Raw genomic sequence first — 13,584 nt, 5'->3', positions numbered from 1 at the left:
CCTCAAGAAATGTTTTCTCTTCTCTATCTTGGAGAAACAAGAGAAAGCTAGCATCTCAACAACACTTGTCTCCAATATAGGATTCCATTACAGAGTACATAATTACTTTGCAGCACTTTGAATGGGCAGCGTAGGCATTGCCGCGAAGCTTTGTAAACAGGAGGGTTAGTTTTTCTGGGACTGATACAACCAACAGTTTAAATCTCTTGATAGGAAACCCAAACAAAATTAGATTATAAACATCTTACTTTCTTTTAACCTCAAATTTTCAGAACATAATACCTACATTTTCTAAAGAAATTACGTTTAGTCGTACAAAATAAATCTCGTGAGACGGTGCTGGGGGGGGAGGGGCAGGTCAACTCACAGGAGTCCGGCTTCAGTTTCTGCCCGACTCTCCCAGGAACGCTAGCATAATGGTTCAGAGACGAACTTGTGTACAAAAATTTGGTTCACTTACCTTATCCACTCTTCCAGTTAATTCCTCTCTCGCTCTCCGCGTCCAGGAAGGACTGGCCGGCACCAGCCACCATCGCGCATGCGCAAGACGCCTCATGTCGTCTCGAGCGGAGGAAACCGTAACTACCGAACTGTGAGGTCACAGAATGAATGCCCTTCCCTTCCCTCCCCAGGCGCCGCTGGCGCTCGGACGCCATATTGCGGATGGCAAACGTACGTGAGCACAGGCAGCGGTACGGGCGGCAAGCAGGGTGGGCGACAGGAATGCGATAGCAACTGACGGGGGGGGGGGGGGGGAGGGATATTAAAATGTATTTTTATTGACAGAAGCAGAATTCATCAAACTACGCGCACAACATACAGAGACGCCAAGTTAACCCAGTTCCAGGCTGGAGATTTTTGCCTAGGTCTGGTTTTGAACTTATCCCAAAGCAGTGTGGGATTTGTAGTGCCTTAATCCTGCCCATTGAAGTCAGTGCTGCAACTCCCATAATGCAACAGGATGGGGGGGGGGCGGGGTGAGTGGTCAGAAAAAATTCAGGGCTGTCCTATTGTCCAGCCTAGAACTGGGTAACTTGGTTTCTCTGAGCATACAGTGGAGAAAACCAATGCTTCAGAAAAGTGATGTAGTTTTGTTTTTCTTATTTGTTATTGCAAACACAAAATCTATGCAAACGTTGTGTATTAATGCTCTGCATTATCAGAATATACTTTTTTTTACATGGGTAAAGCCGGGACAGAGATTGCCATGTTAGGTAACTTAAAAGTAGAGTAGTAAAGGCAAATAAAACAAAAAAATAATGAAATATATTTTTATTTGACTAACTTGACACATTTAGAGGTCCTTTTACTAAGCTGCGGTTAAAAGTGGCCTGTGGTAATGTGAGTGCATGAAATTGCCACGTGTTGAGGCCACTTTTTACCACAGCTGTAATTTCCATTTTTTTTTTTGTTACATTTGTACCCTGTGCTTTCCCACTCATGGCAGGCTCAATGCAGCTTACATGGGGCAAAGGAGGGTTAAGTGACTTGCCCAGAGTCACAAGGAGCTGCCTGTGCCTGAAGTGGGAATTGAACTCTGTTCCTCAGGACCAAAATTCACCACCCTAACCACTAGGCCACTCCTCCACAATAGAGTCATAAACAGCCATGCGCTAATAAAAAATACTGGTGCATGGCCATTTATTGCTTGAGCCCTTACCACCACCTATTGAGAAGGTACCACTGCAGGGCTGCCGAGAGACAAAAAAAACCCCAGGCCCGGCACAAATAATCTTAAGGTCACCTGCACCATCACCATCAGTCAAAGGTAATGTCATTGGCTGGCAGGCAGCAGCAGCAGCAATCAAGAGAGACTGCACTGCTGGCCATGGTTCCTTCTTTCTTCCGCATTCCTCCTCCTGTGAAGTAACTTCCTGTTTTTGCATAGGCAGGACGTGGCAGGAAGAAGGGCCCCTGACTGGCAGAACAGTCTTTCTCATTTGCTGTTGCCTACCAGCCAATGAGTCAGAGACAAGTAGAGAATTGGGGGGCTTCTCTCTGGCCTGCACCAGGTCTGGGGAATTTTGCCCTCTCTTGGCTGCTCTGGACCATTGTGACAGTAGGTCCAGATGGATACATTGAGCAGGGATCTTAAAATAAGGGGGCTTTCCAAAGTAGTTTGAAATGAAGTCTCATGACAATAGTATCCTGGCCCTGGCTCCAGTTGAGCTGGTGGCTCAAAAGAAGCAAAAGAAAACTGCCAAAAGACATAAAAAGTAATGTGTTTGATCATATATCTTCAATTTAAAAATTTCCACTTTGCACAAGATACTCTGTAGTGCCATAATAAATGATTTCAGCTACAAGAGGGCAACAACTCACTAAAAATATTTTGTATAATTTATTTGTAGGGAAAATTCATTGTGAAACTTAATCTCCAGCTGCCGCGGGACCAGTCTCACGATAGAACTACACAGCTGTTATTGCGAGACTGGTCCCACGGCAGCTGGAGATTAACATAGTAACATAGTAGATGACAGCAGAAAAAGACCTGCACGGTCCATCACAGTCTGCCCAGCACTATCCCCGCCTCCCAACCACCAGTCCCGCCTCCCACCACCGGCTCTGGCACAGACCGTATAAGTCTGCCCAGCACCATCTCCACCTCCCGCCACCGGTTCTGCCACCCAATCTCGGCTAAGCTCCTGAGGATCCATTCCTTCTGAACAGGATTCCTTTATGTTTATCCCACTCATGTTTGAATTCCGTTACCGTTTTCATTTCCACCACCTCCCACGGGAGGGCATTCCAAGCATCCACTACGCTCTCCATGAAAAAATACTTCCTGATATTTTTCTTGAGTCTGCCCCCCTTCAATCTCATTTCATGTCCTCTTGTTCTACTGCCTTCGCATCTCCGGAAAAGGTTCGTTTGCAGATTAATACCTTTCAAATATTTGAACGTCTGTATCATATCACCCCTGTTTCTCCTTTCCTCCAGAGTATACATGTTTAGTTCAGCAAGTCTCTCCTCATACGTCTTGTAACGCAAATCCCATACCATTCTCGTAGCTTTTCTTTGCACCGCTTTAATTCTTTTTACATCCTTAAGATACGGCCTCCAAAACTGAACACAATACTCCAGGTGTGGCCTCACCAACGACTTATACAGGGGTATCAACACCCCCTTTCTTCTGCTGGTCACACCTCTCTCTATACAGCCTAACAACCTTCTAGCTACGGCCACCGCCTTGTCACACTGTTTCATCGCCTTCAAATCCTCAGATACTATCACCCCAAGATCCCTCTCCCCATCCGTACCTATCAGACTCTCCCCGCCTAACACATACATCTCCCGTGGATTTCTACTCCCTAAGTGCATCACTTTGCATTTCTTCGCATTGAATTTTAATTGCCAAGCCTTAGACCATCCTTCTAGCTTCCGTAGGTCCTTTTTCATGTTTTCCACTCCCTCCGGGGTGTCCACTCTGTTACAGATTTTAGTATCATCCGCAAATAGGCAAACTTTACCTTCTAACCCTTCGGCAATGTCACCCACAAATATATTGAACAGAATCGGCCCCAGCACCGATCCTTGAGGCACTCCACTACTCACCTTTCCCTCCTCCGAGCGAATTCCATTCACCACCACCCTCTGGCATCTGTCCGTCAACCAGTTCCTAATCCAGTTCACCACTTGGGTCCTATCTTCAGCCCATCCAGTTTATTTAAGAGCCTCCTGTGGGGAACCGTGTCAAAAGCTTTGCTGAAATCTAAGTAGATTACGTCCATAGCTCGTCCCTGATTCAATTCTCCTGTCACCCAATCAATGAGATTCGTTTGGCACGATTTCCCTTTGGTAAAACCATGTTGTTTCGGATCTTGCAACTTATTGGCTTCCAGGAAATTCACTATCCTTTCCTTCAGCATCGCTTCCATTACTTTTCCAATAACCGAAGTGAGGCTTACCAGCCTGTAGTTTCCAGCTTCTTCCCTATCACCTATCACTTAAGTTTTATTAAGCCATCTCCTGTTGCCCTGGAGGGAAACGGCTTCTTGGTGCCTTCTGAGATCTGTTTGGGGAGGAGCCAAGAGGTAGAAGAGGAGAGTACTGGGGGCATAATTCGGTGGAGCTGGGTGCGTGGCTTATGTCTCCATCTTAGCAATTCAGCCCCCTTAGCAGTTGTGTAAAAACTTAACTGGCTGAGCCCCCAGGACAGGCTTGGAAAACACTGGATTACAGAGTTCTTTTCCTATCTTATGCTTTAGTCTGTACACCGCTTTGACCTGCCTGTCAGGTGAGGCAGTATAGAAAGTAGAGTGGTACTGAATAGCATGTTTTACTATGCGGATGAAAACGAATAATGAAAAATATTAAAAGGCTGGATATCAAATACAAATAATGGGCATTGAGCTTTAACATAATAACAAATAATAAAAGAAGCAATGTGAAATCATTGATCAAGCGTTTATTTCAGTATGATTTAGCACAGTAGAGGCCCAGACTATTTGAGTTTAAATCATTATTCAGACAAATACGAATATTTTTGTTTGCTACATTTGTACCCCGCACTTTCCCACTCATGGCAGGCTCAATGCGGCAGGCAATGGAGGGTTAAGTGACTTGCCCAGAGTCACAAGGAGCTGCCTGTGCTGGGAATCAAACTCAGTTCCTCAGTTCCCCAGGACCAAAGTCCACCACCCTAACCACTAGGGCCACTCCTTCACGCCATTCTGTACAACCCTAATAGAAAGTGTGAATAAACTAAACTATCTCCCAATGCTGTGTGCCTCGCACAGACTTCTTGAGGTGGTGTGTCATGCTTCCTCTCTGACCAAAAGAAAGGAGTAGGGAAACATAGAAACATGATGGCAGATAAAGGCCAAATGGCCCATCCAGTCTGCCCATCCTCTGTAATCCCTAACTCTTCCTTTTCCTAAGCGATCCCATGTGTTTATCCCGTGCCTTTTTAAATTCTGACACAGTCCTCGACTCCACAACCTCCACCGGGAGGCCATTCCACGCGTCCACCTCCCTTTCTGTGAAATAATACTTTCTTAGATTACTCCTAAGCCTATTCCCACTTAACTTCATCGTATGCCCCCTCGTTCCAGAGCTTTCCTTCAGTTGAAAAAGGCTCATTTCCTGTACATTAATGCCCTTGAGATATTTAAACGTCTCTATTATATCTCCTCTCTCCCTCCTCTCTTCCAGCGTATACATGTTGAGGTTCATAAGCCTGCCCCTATATTTTTTTGTGTTCAAGACTGCTTACTAATTTTGTAGCCACCCTCTGGACCGGCTTCATCCTTTCATAGGTGCGGTCTCCAGAACTGCAGACAATACTCTAAATGGGGCCTCACCAGAGACTTATACAATGGCATTATCACCTCCTTTTTCCTGCTGGTCATCCATCTTTTTATGCACCCAAGCATCCTTCTGGCTTTGACCGTTGCTTTTTCTACCTGTTTGGAAATTTTAAGGTCAAAACACAGCAGCCAGGCTCATATTTGGAAAATCGCGATTTAACAGTGCCAAACCGCTACGAGAAAAACTGCACTGGCTCCCAATCAAAGAACGTATTACTTTCAAAATCTGAACCCTGGTCCACAAGATTATCTATGGCGAAGCACCGGGTTATATGTCTGACCTTATAGACCTACCAAAAAGAAACACAATTGGATCATCACGATCATACCTAAATCTTCACCACCCCAGCTGCAAGGGACTCAAGTATAAATCAATCCATGGATCCAGCTTCTCCTATATAAGCATGCAACTATGGAACGCACTACCAAAAGCCATAAAGACAACACATGACCACCTCAACTTCCGGAAATCACTAAAGACCGACCTGTTCGAGAAGGCATACCTTACTGATCCAACTTAAGTGCCCGGACTCGGCAACACAACGAAACCATAACCTGCAACGAACATTATATAACTCTTCTTCTCTCGATTCTATTATGTGTCTATAACACATACATCTCATTCTCTACCACATCACTCTGTATTTGTTTCATCACCGGAGGCGGCTTACGCCTCATGGTGCTATGTAATCCACATTGAGCCTGCAAATAGGTGGGAAAATGTGGGGTACAAATGCAACAAATAAATAAAACAAATAAATCTGACACAATCACCCCAAGTACCGCTCTTCCTTCGTACACTGAAGCACTTCATCCCCAATACTGTCCCGTTCCCTTGGATTCTTGCAACTTAAGTGCGTGACCCTTCATTTTTTAGCATTAAATCTTAGTTGCCAAATATCGGTCCATTCCTCCAGCTTCGCTAGGTCCTTCTTCATGTCATTCTTACCCTCCATAGTGTCTACCCTGTTTCAGAATTTGGTGTCATCCGCAAAGAGACAAACCTTACCAGACAGGCCTTCCGCAATATTGCTCACGAAGATGTTAAAAAGAGCAAGCCCAAGGACCGATCCCTGCAGTACTTCACTGACAACATCCCTTTCTTCAGAGCAAGCTCCATTTACCACTACCCTCTGTCTCCTTCCGTTCAACCAATTTTTAACCCAATCAGTTACTCTAGGTCCCATACTGAGGGCACTCGATTTAATTATCAGTCGCCTGTGCAGAACCATGTAAACGGCTTTGCTGAGATCCAAGTATACCACATCAAGCGCCCCTCCCACATCCAAATGTTTGGTCACCCAGTCGAAGAAGTCAGATTCGTCTGACACAACCTGACACTAGTGAAGCCATGCTGCCTCGGGTCCTGCATTCCATTCAGTTTGAGAAACCTCACAATCCTTCGCTTTAGTAGTGTTTCCATTAGTTTACTCACCCCTGAGGTTAGACTGACAGGTCTGTAATTCCCAACCTCCTCCTTACTTCCACTCTTGTGCAAAGGAACCACATTTGCCCTTCTCCAGTCCTCTGGAATCACTCCAGTTTCTAAGGAAGCATTGAAGAGGTCAGTCAGTTGAGCTGCCAGAACCTCTCCAAGTTCCTTGAGCACCCTCGGGTGTATCCCATCAGGCCCCATCGCTTTGAAGGACTGATGATCAGCCATTGAACAAACCAAACCTAGAGGTCAATATAAATGTAACGCAAGTTTATTGTCAAAAGTCAGTCAGATACAATCAGACTTGACACAACCATGCCTGCTTCAGGAATCAGTATATCTGATACAAAATATTAGTGAACTTGCTCAGACACTAGGGTCCCAAAGGTGCATATAATACTCTGAAAGGCAAAACTTCCCTCCAGTGTTGAGTCTGATTGTATCTGACTGACTTTTGACAATAAACTTGCATTACATTTACTTTGACCTCTGGGTTTGGTTTGTTTCATGGTTGAGCATTGGCCTGTCCCTACTCCTTTCTTTTAGTTGTTGTCCTTATAGGGAATTTGCCTTTGTTTTGTCTTTTTTCTACATGTTCCCTCTCTCACCATATTCAAATGTAGTCTAAAAACTCACCTTCTGAGGTTGCTTTTAAATCTTAACCACGGAAAAATTCATCCTTACCTGATAATTTTCTTTCCATAAGTCCCAACAGATCAATCCAGAGCCCCCCCCCCTCGGTTTACTGTCTGCGGTTTTGTGACGGTTGGTTAGTTTTTTTCGGGTTCCGTTGTTCTGAATGTCCCTTCGTTTGATTAAAAAATAAAATAAAATAAATAAATATAGAAGTGGTGGAAGTACATTGGGCAATTGGTCTGACAATGTCAGGAGAGTTTTCTATTGTTTCCATTCCACTGCTTTGGTATCGTTCATACTGAGGTTCAGCTGGCTGCACAGGTCCACATATAGCAAACCTCTGAGGTTCTCTCTATCTCCACCTGCTTGTAGAGGGACACAACCCACAAGTCTCTGGATTGATCTGTGGGACACCATGGAATCTTGTTTACACTGACTAGATTGCAAGTTCTATGGAGCAGAGCTGGTCTCTGATGTGTTTCTGATTGCACCTAGCAGTGCTTTAAAGAGGATAAGCATATTTCCGTAGTTAAACTGAACAGTATGGCAGCTGTTCACAATCCATTGTTTCAGTATGACACAAATTGTAGTTAGAAACAAATTTAATTCCTATGGACCTTGCTGCAGATATGCTAATCTTTAGTAAAGGATCCTCTAAAGGCTTCTTTTACAAAGCTGGAACTGAATGGGCTTCCTTTCATCTGCAGTGCAGAAATCGTTTAGTGCGGCTTTTAAAAGAAGCCCTAAATGACATTGTTTGTATGGAAGATTACAATTGCACTGCCTTGTGAACATGGTTCTGAGTTGAGATTTTATTTGAGAACCGAATTGTGTTTTTTATTATGGGGGATTATGTTTATTGTGTCGCCTGCCCCACCAGATACTCACTCAGGTAAGCATGGCACTCATTGGTCCAGGTTCCAGTTTCTTCCTTGTCCCTACAAAATCTGCTATAGATTCTCTGAACTGGGGGGGGGGGGAGGGGGAGAGATCCACTTCAAGGCCATAGGCACAAGCACACTTCAGAAAATAACTCTCACAGACCTGCAGATGCTGTTCTGAAATGCAAAATAAGTTTATTGTAGAAATTGATACAACCACAAGTAATAGTTCATTCCATTTCCTTTGTAACATAGTTCATAATTATTCTCTTTAAACATCAACACTGTGAACCACAGTCCTGAGCAACGTTTTTGCCACTGGATCTATCACATACCTCCAGATCTTTCCTCTAGTTGGGTAGCCTTTATCTCTTGTGAGAAACCTAAATCAAGAACAAAGCAATATTTCCCAAGGATGTTGCACCTTTTTAACCACAATGCTTTCTCCTGTGTCCACCTCAAGTCTTACCACTTGGTGTTGTCAGATGCATGAAAGGCTAATATCATAGGATCCAATATGATACCCCCCCCCCCCCTCCTTTCACTGGTGCTCCCAGGATTCACTTCCTGGATGCTTTATCATACACAGGTAACCAGACTTTCCTTCTGATGGCAAACTCATTTTCTAAAATCAGAATGAAAGAATGAGTCCTGGGAATTCAAGACTGCTCCATTTCCTCTCATCTTTCAACTGAACTAACTTAAATTCCTCATGCCCCCTATTTCTCCAACGGAGGAATATACCAATCAATGCTTGATTGCCGAGAGTGTGCCTCTTCCTAAAAATACACACTTCTGTAGAGCAGGAAGTAATCTCTTGCTGCTACTGTAAAGTAAAATTTGGCAAGTCAATATTCAAAGTGATTTAATCAGCCAGAAACGGCTCCTAGCCGGTTAAATCACCTGGTTAATCGATAATTTTAAGTGGAACTTAACTAGTTAGTGTTGCTGAAAATAATTGGTTAGTTCCAAATTGAAAACTAGCAATTTTGGGAACATTCTGGGGGTGGAGTCGGCACTTGGCTAGTTAAAGGCCGATATTCAGCACTTAACCAGCCAGGTTGACTGCATATGTTTATGTGGTAATCCATAGCTGGTTAAGTACTGAATATTGGTCCTTTAAAATCAGCTTATTAAGGGGCCGCCGAAAGGGGATGGGGTTTGATATACCGCCTTTCTGTGGCCATAATTACAGTGGTTTTACATATTGTATACAGGTACTTATTTTGTACTTGGGACAATAGAGGGTTAAGCAACTTGCCCAGAATCATAAGGAGCTACAGTGGGAATCAAACCCTGTCCCCCATTAGGCTACTCCTCCACTCCACTAAATTAAACTACGCTAAAATATGGGCTTAGTGTGTTTTAACATGGGACTTTCCCATACGCTAAGCCCATAGTTAAGGCACTAGTATTTTAAGGATTTATTTTTTTCAGGTCCCACATGAATCTAACCCTACATTATCCAGTTCCACGTCCATGACAGGCCCCCTTCAAAAAAAAATTACAACAAACAATAATGCATGATTAGCGCACACTGACAGGCAAATTACCACAAAACGCTTTAACGTATTTTGTGGTAAGCCTTTTTTCCCCGTGTTAAGAGCACAGTAGCATTTAACGCAGTTTAGTAAAAAGGTACCTTAGGTTCCCAAGATTCACTGCCTGACTGATATGTCTGTACTTCTAGGTTATCACTATTTTGCGCTGGAGAAAAGGGACCACTTATCTCATGCAGAATGCATTTTCCTTTTCTCAAAATTTAAATAAACAAGTCCTCCTCAAAGCTCAAAAAGCATCAGTCTGACCAAATGTGTCAGTTTTCCCAAAGGAATTCCCAAATATTATCATTGGCCTCAATAAATCATCAAACTCCAGAAAAAAAAAAAAAGCTACCAAAAAACTCCCAAAAACGGGGAAAAAAAGTTGCTTACCAAAAAAATGGAGAAAAGTAGCCACAACCCACACAGTCTGTTTTAAAATTTTTTTTTGATGATTAAAACAAGCTGTGTGGGGGTTTTGGCTATTTCTCTCTGTTTATGGGAGTTTTTTTGGTTGTTTTCTCTTGTTTTTTATGGAATTTGATGATTTATTGAGGCCAGTGATAATATCTGGGAATTCCTTTGGGAAAACTGACACATTTGGTTAGACCAATGCTGTTTGAGCTTTGAGGCCTTGTTTATTTAAATTCTGAGATGTTTTTAGCTCCCCCCCCCCCCCAATTGTGTTAGTCATTTTGTTAGCAAACTGCATGTTTCATGCTTAATTTATTCCTTACATATAGAGGCACATTTTCAAAGCACAAAGACTTACAAAGTTACATAGGTTACTATGGGGGTTATTTTCAAAGCACTCCCCCCCCCCCCCCCCCACAGTTTACTAAGCCGCATGGCAATGCCAACACAGCCCATTCCAAGTAAATGGGCTGTGTCAGCATTACTGCAAGGCAGCTGCTGGTGTGGCTTAGTTAACGGGGGGGGGGGGGGGGGGGGGGGAGGGGTTAGACTTAAAAAATTCCATAGGTTACTGTGTAACTTCGTAAATTTGTGTACTTTGAAAGTGAGCACCACAGTGTCACTGGAAAATGCCTTCTTTGAATTGTGGACTATTAAGCAATAGCCAATTGGCTTTTTGTTATATATTTTTTTGTTTTTCATTGTTTGTTTTTAATGATTTGGGGGCGGGGGGGGGGGGGGGGAGATAGGTTTTAAAGAGTGGTAAAAGTTGGGCTTTTACTAACCTGCAGTAGTTCAGTACCTAGGCACTTCTTAAAGGGGTCAGTCAAAAAGGCAGAGAGCTGTCCCTCCAATACTCCCCAATCAAGCCCCCAACAAAAGACCCCTCCATTGCCCCCAATCAAAGCTTCCCAACCTGGAAGGACCCATCCCGATTACCCAATGTCCCCTCCTCACCCTCCCATAGGCCTCCCCTCCAGCCTACCTTGAAAATCTATGGGATCAAGACAGAAGCAATCCCCATTTACTTCAGCCCTTGCTGGCACCGGGTTCAAAATAGTGCTAGTGACCCCTAACTACCGCTAGGAGTCAAGCTGTCTTATAAGGGCCTTTTTTTTACCATGTTACCATATTTACATACTAATGAGCTTGTTTTACATGCATTTGCATCTCATTAGTATGTAACCCACAGTGACTTAAACTACCGTGCATTACAGTAATATAACTTTGCATTAGCACCTTTTAACGTGTGTTAAGGGGCAAATAACTTGCTTTGTAGCAGTAACACATGTACCCTGCAGGTGTGTTGTTCAGAAACTATGTAGCCAACCAAACCTCTGTGCAGCAGATCTGGAACATTTCCACTTGGGGCTGGTGGCAGCAGTCGATCATTGAGGGGAGTGGGGAAGCAAAAATAGGGACCAGTTATGCAGATTTCAAATACCTGATTCTCTGGCTCTCTGCTTTCCTCAGCTTGCAAGCACAGATGGTTGTTAAGGAAAGCATGGGCTTGCTTATGCCAAATTTTTGGCGACACAAGTGTGTTCTGAAATGCTGATTGAGAACCACTGAAACAGACAGATATAGATATGCACAATACCCGTGTTAACTTCTGAAAGCTAGTTGAGTAGGGAGTACTGTAATTTTATAAGGCATTCTGTCGGTAAAACAGTATTTTATATGCAGAAATCTCCTTTCATAAAATTGCCTAGTGTATAGGTGCCTGAACTTATGCGCCTGCATCCTGAATATTCATACATTGGTCTGACCTGGTCAGAGGTGTTCCTGGGGATGGTCTTGACCCACAGGCACATATTTTCGTTATTACCATATGTACTCGAGTATAAGTCAATAAATTTTGACTCCAAAATGCCTTAAACAATAGGGTTGTCTTATCTATGGTCATTTCTCCGTAGTGGCAAAAAAAAATTAATGACCCCCTCCCCCAATCTCGTTGGTATGATCCTGCATCTTTCCCCCACCAGCCTGTGGTTCAGCATCTCAGTCCCCTCTCCCTCCCCCCCCCCCCAACCATGTATGTTCAAAGGCACTGTCTCTAGAGCAGCTGCAGTGCAGCGATACCCATAGGCTGCCTGCAGCCTGCTGCAGAGCACTCCCTCTTGTCCCACCCATGCAGAAAGTTGAATCACAGGGGGTGGAACAGATCAGGAGTGCTCCAGAGCAGGCCACAAGCAGCCTAGGTGTATCGCTACATTGCTGTTGCTCTATAGAAGATAAGTTTGAAGGTACACAGCAAGGGGGGTGGGGATTGAGATGCACTAGGGGGAGGGAGAGAGAGAGATATTAATGGGAGGGAAGGATGGAGGGGAAGCAATGTTGGATCCAGAGGAGGCGAGGAGGGAGAGGAAGGGAGCAATGTTGGACCTGGAAGTGGAAAGGCGAGAGAGAGAGAGAGGTACTGGCCAAGTGAAGGAGGGCTGGAGGGGAGGTTTGACTTATATATGTCAGAATTATTTTGGCCATTTTTAGTAAAACTGCCCTTGACATACATGAGTATACATGGTATGGGGGAAAGTTTATAAATGGCGCCGAAAATTAGGCACAGATAAAAATTGGCACTCAATGTTATTCTATAAAGGGCACTCCAGGATGAGAGCTCTTTTATAGAATAGCATTGAACACCAAATTCTACGCTCAACTTTGAGCATGAGGACTTATGCCCGCTGAAACCTGATATAAATTCTGGCCTACAAGTTGGATGTAGATCCCGCTATTCTGTAACACTGCGTGTATCTTTTGTGAATGCCCCTGACCTGCCTGTGGCCATGCCCCCTTTTGAGTTGCATGCAATCCAATTTAGGATCACATTGTTACAGAATAGCATGCAGCCAGATCATCGCTCAAATATGAATTAATGCCAATTAAGTGCTTGTTAACTCTAATAATTAAATCATTGAAGCTTATTAACTATTTTGGGTGCCAGTCTGAGATCCGTGCCCTTTACAGAATCCAGGGGTATGCACATCAGTGCATACGTTCAAATGCAAAATTTGTTCATACCTGAGATCAGATAAATGTATGCAGGTACTTTCTATGCACATCCTTCCCATTTTAAAATTGGTGTAAGTTTTGCACATTCCTGCCCCATGTGTCAGTAAACTTATTTTAAAAATTATCCTCCTTGTGTGTTCAGTTACTCTAATAAAATAGCATCTTTATTTCTGAGCATATAGGTGTGGTGCTCAATAAACACTGTTTTTTAATCCCATTTGGCTCTGTTATCTTTGGTCCATTCCTACCCTTATATAAAGTCAGTGGCAACAGAACAGGGTGGACTGTAGGGACCAGCACAGAGGCAGTGGTGGCTGCAATTAGACTGGTTATAAGAAGGGCTAGTGAGGCAGTGG

General features: G+C 43.7%; 1 protein-coding gene across 7 annotated transcripts in view; it reads right to left on the bottom strand.

The window, feature by feature from the left end:
- Positions 1 to 589, bottom strand: part of EYA3 (EYA transcriptional coactivator and phosphatase 3) — a 271,535-nt gene extending 270,946 nt beyond the window's left edge. For all 7 annotated transcript variants that reach the window (XM_030220264.1, XM_030220270.1, XM_030220268.1 and 4 more), the window contains exon 1: positions 461 to 589. The gene's annotated coding sequence lies outside the window, so the exon portion shown is untranslated. The remainder of the gene's footprint in view (positions 1 to 460) is intronic.
- Positions 590 to 13,584: the final 12,995 nt, after the last annotated feature.

This window comes from Microcaecilia unicolor, chromosome 11 (genome assembly GCF_901765095.1).
Source record: "Microcaecilia unicolor chromosome 11, aMicUni1.1, whole genome shotgun sequence".
Taxonomy (NCBI): domain Eukaryota; kingdom Metazoa; phylum Chordata; class Amphibia; order Gymnophiona; family Siphonopidae; genus Microcaecilia; species Microcaecilia unicolor.
The sequence above is the reverse complement of the archived record's forward strand: the minus strand, read 5'-3'. Positions and strand labels throughout refer to the sequence as shown.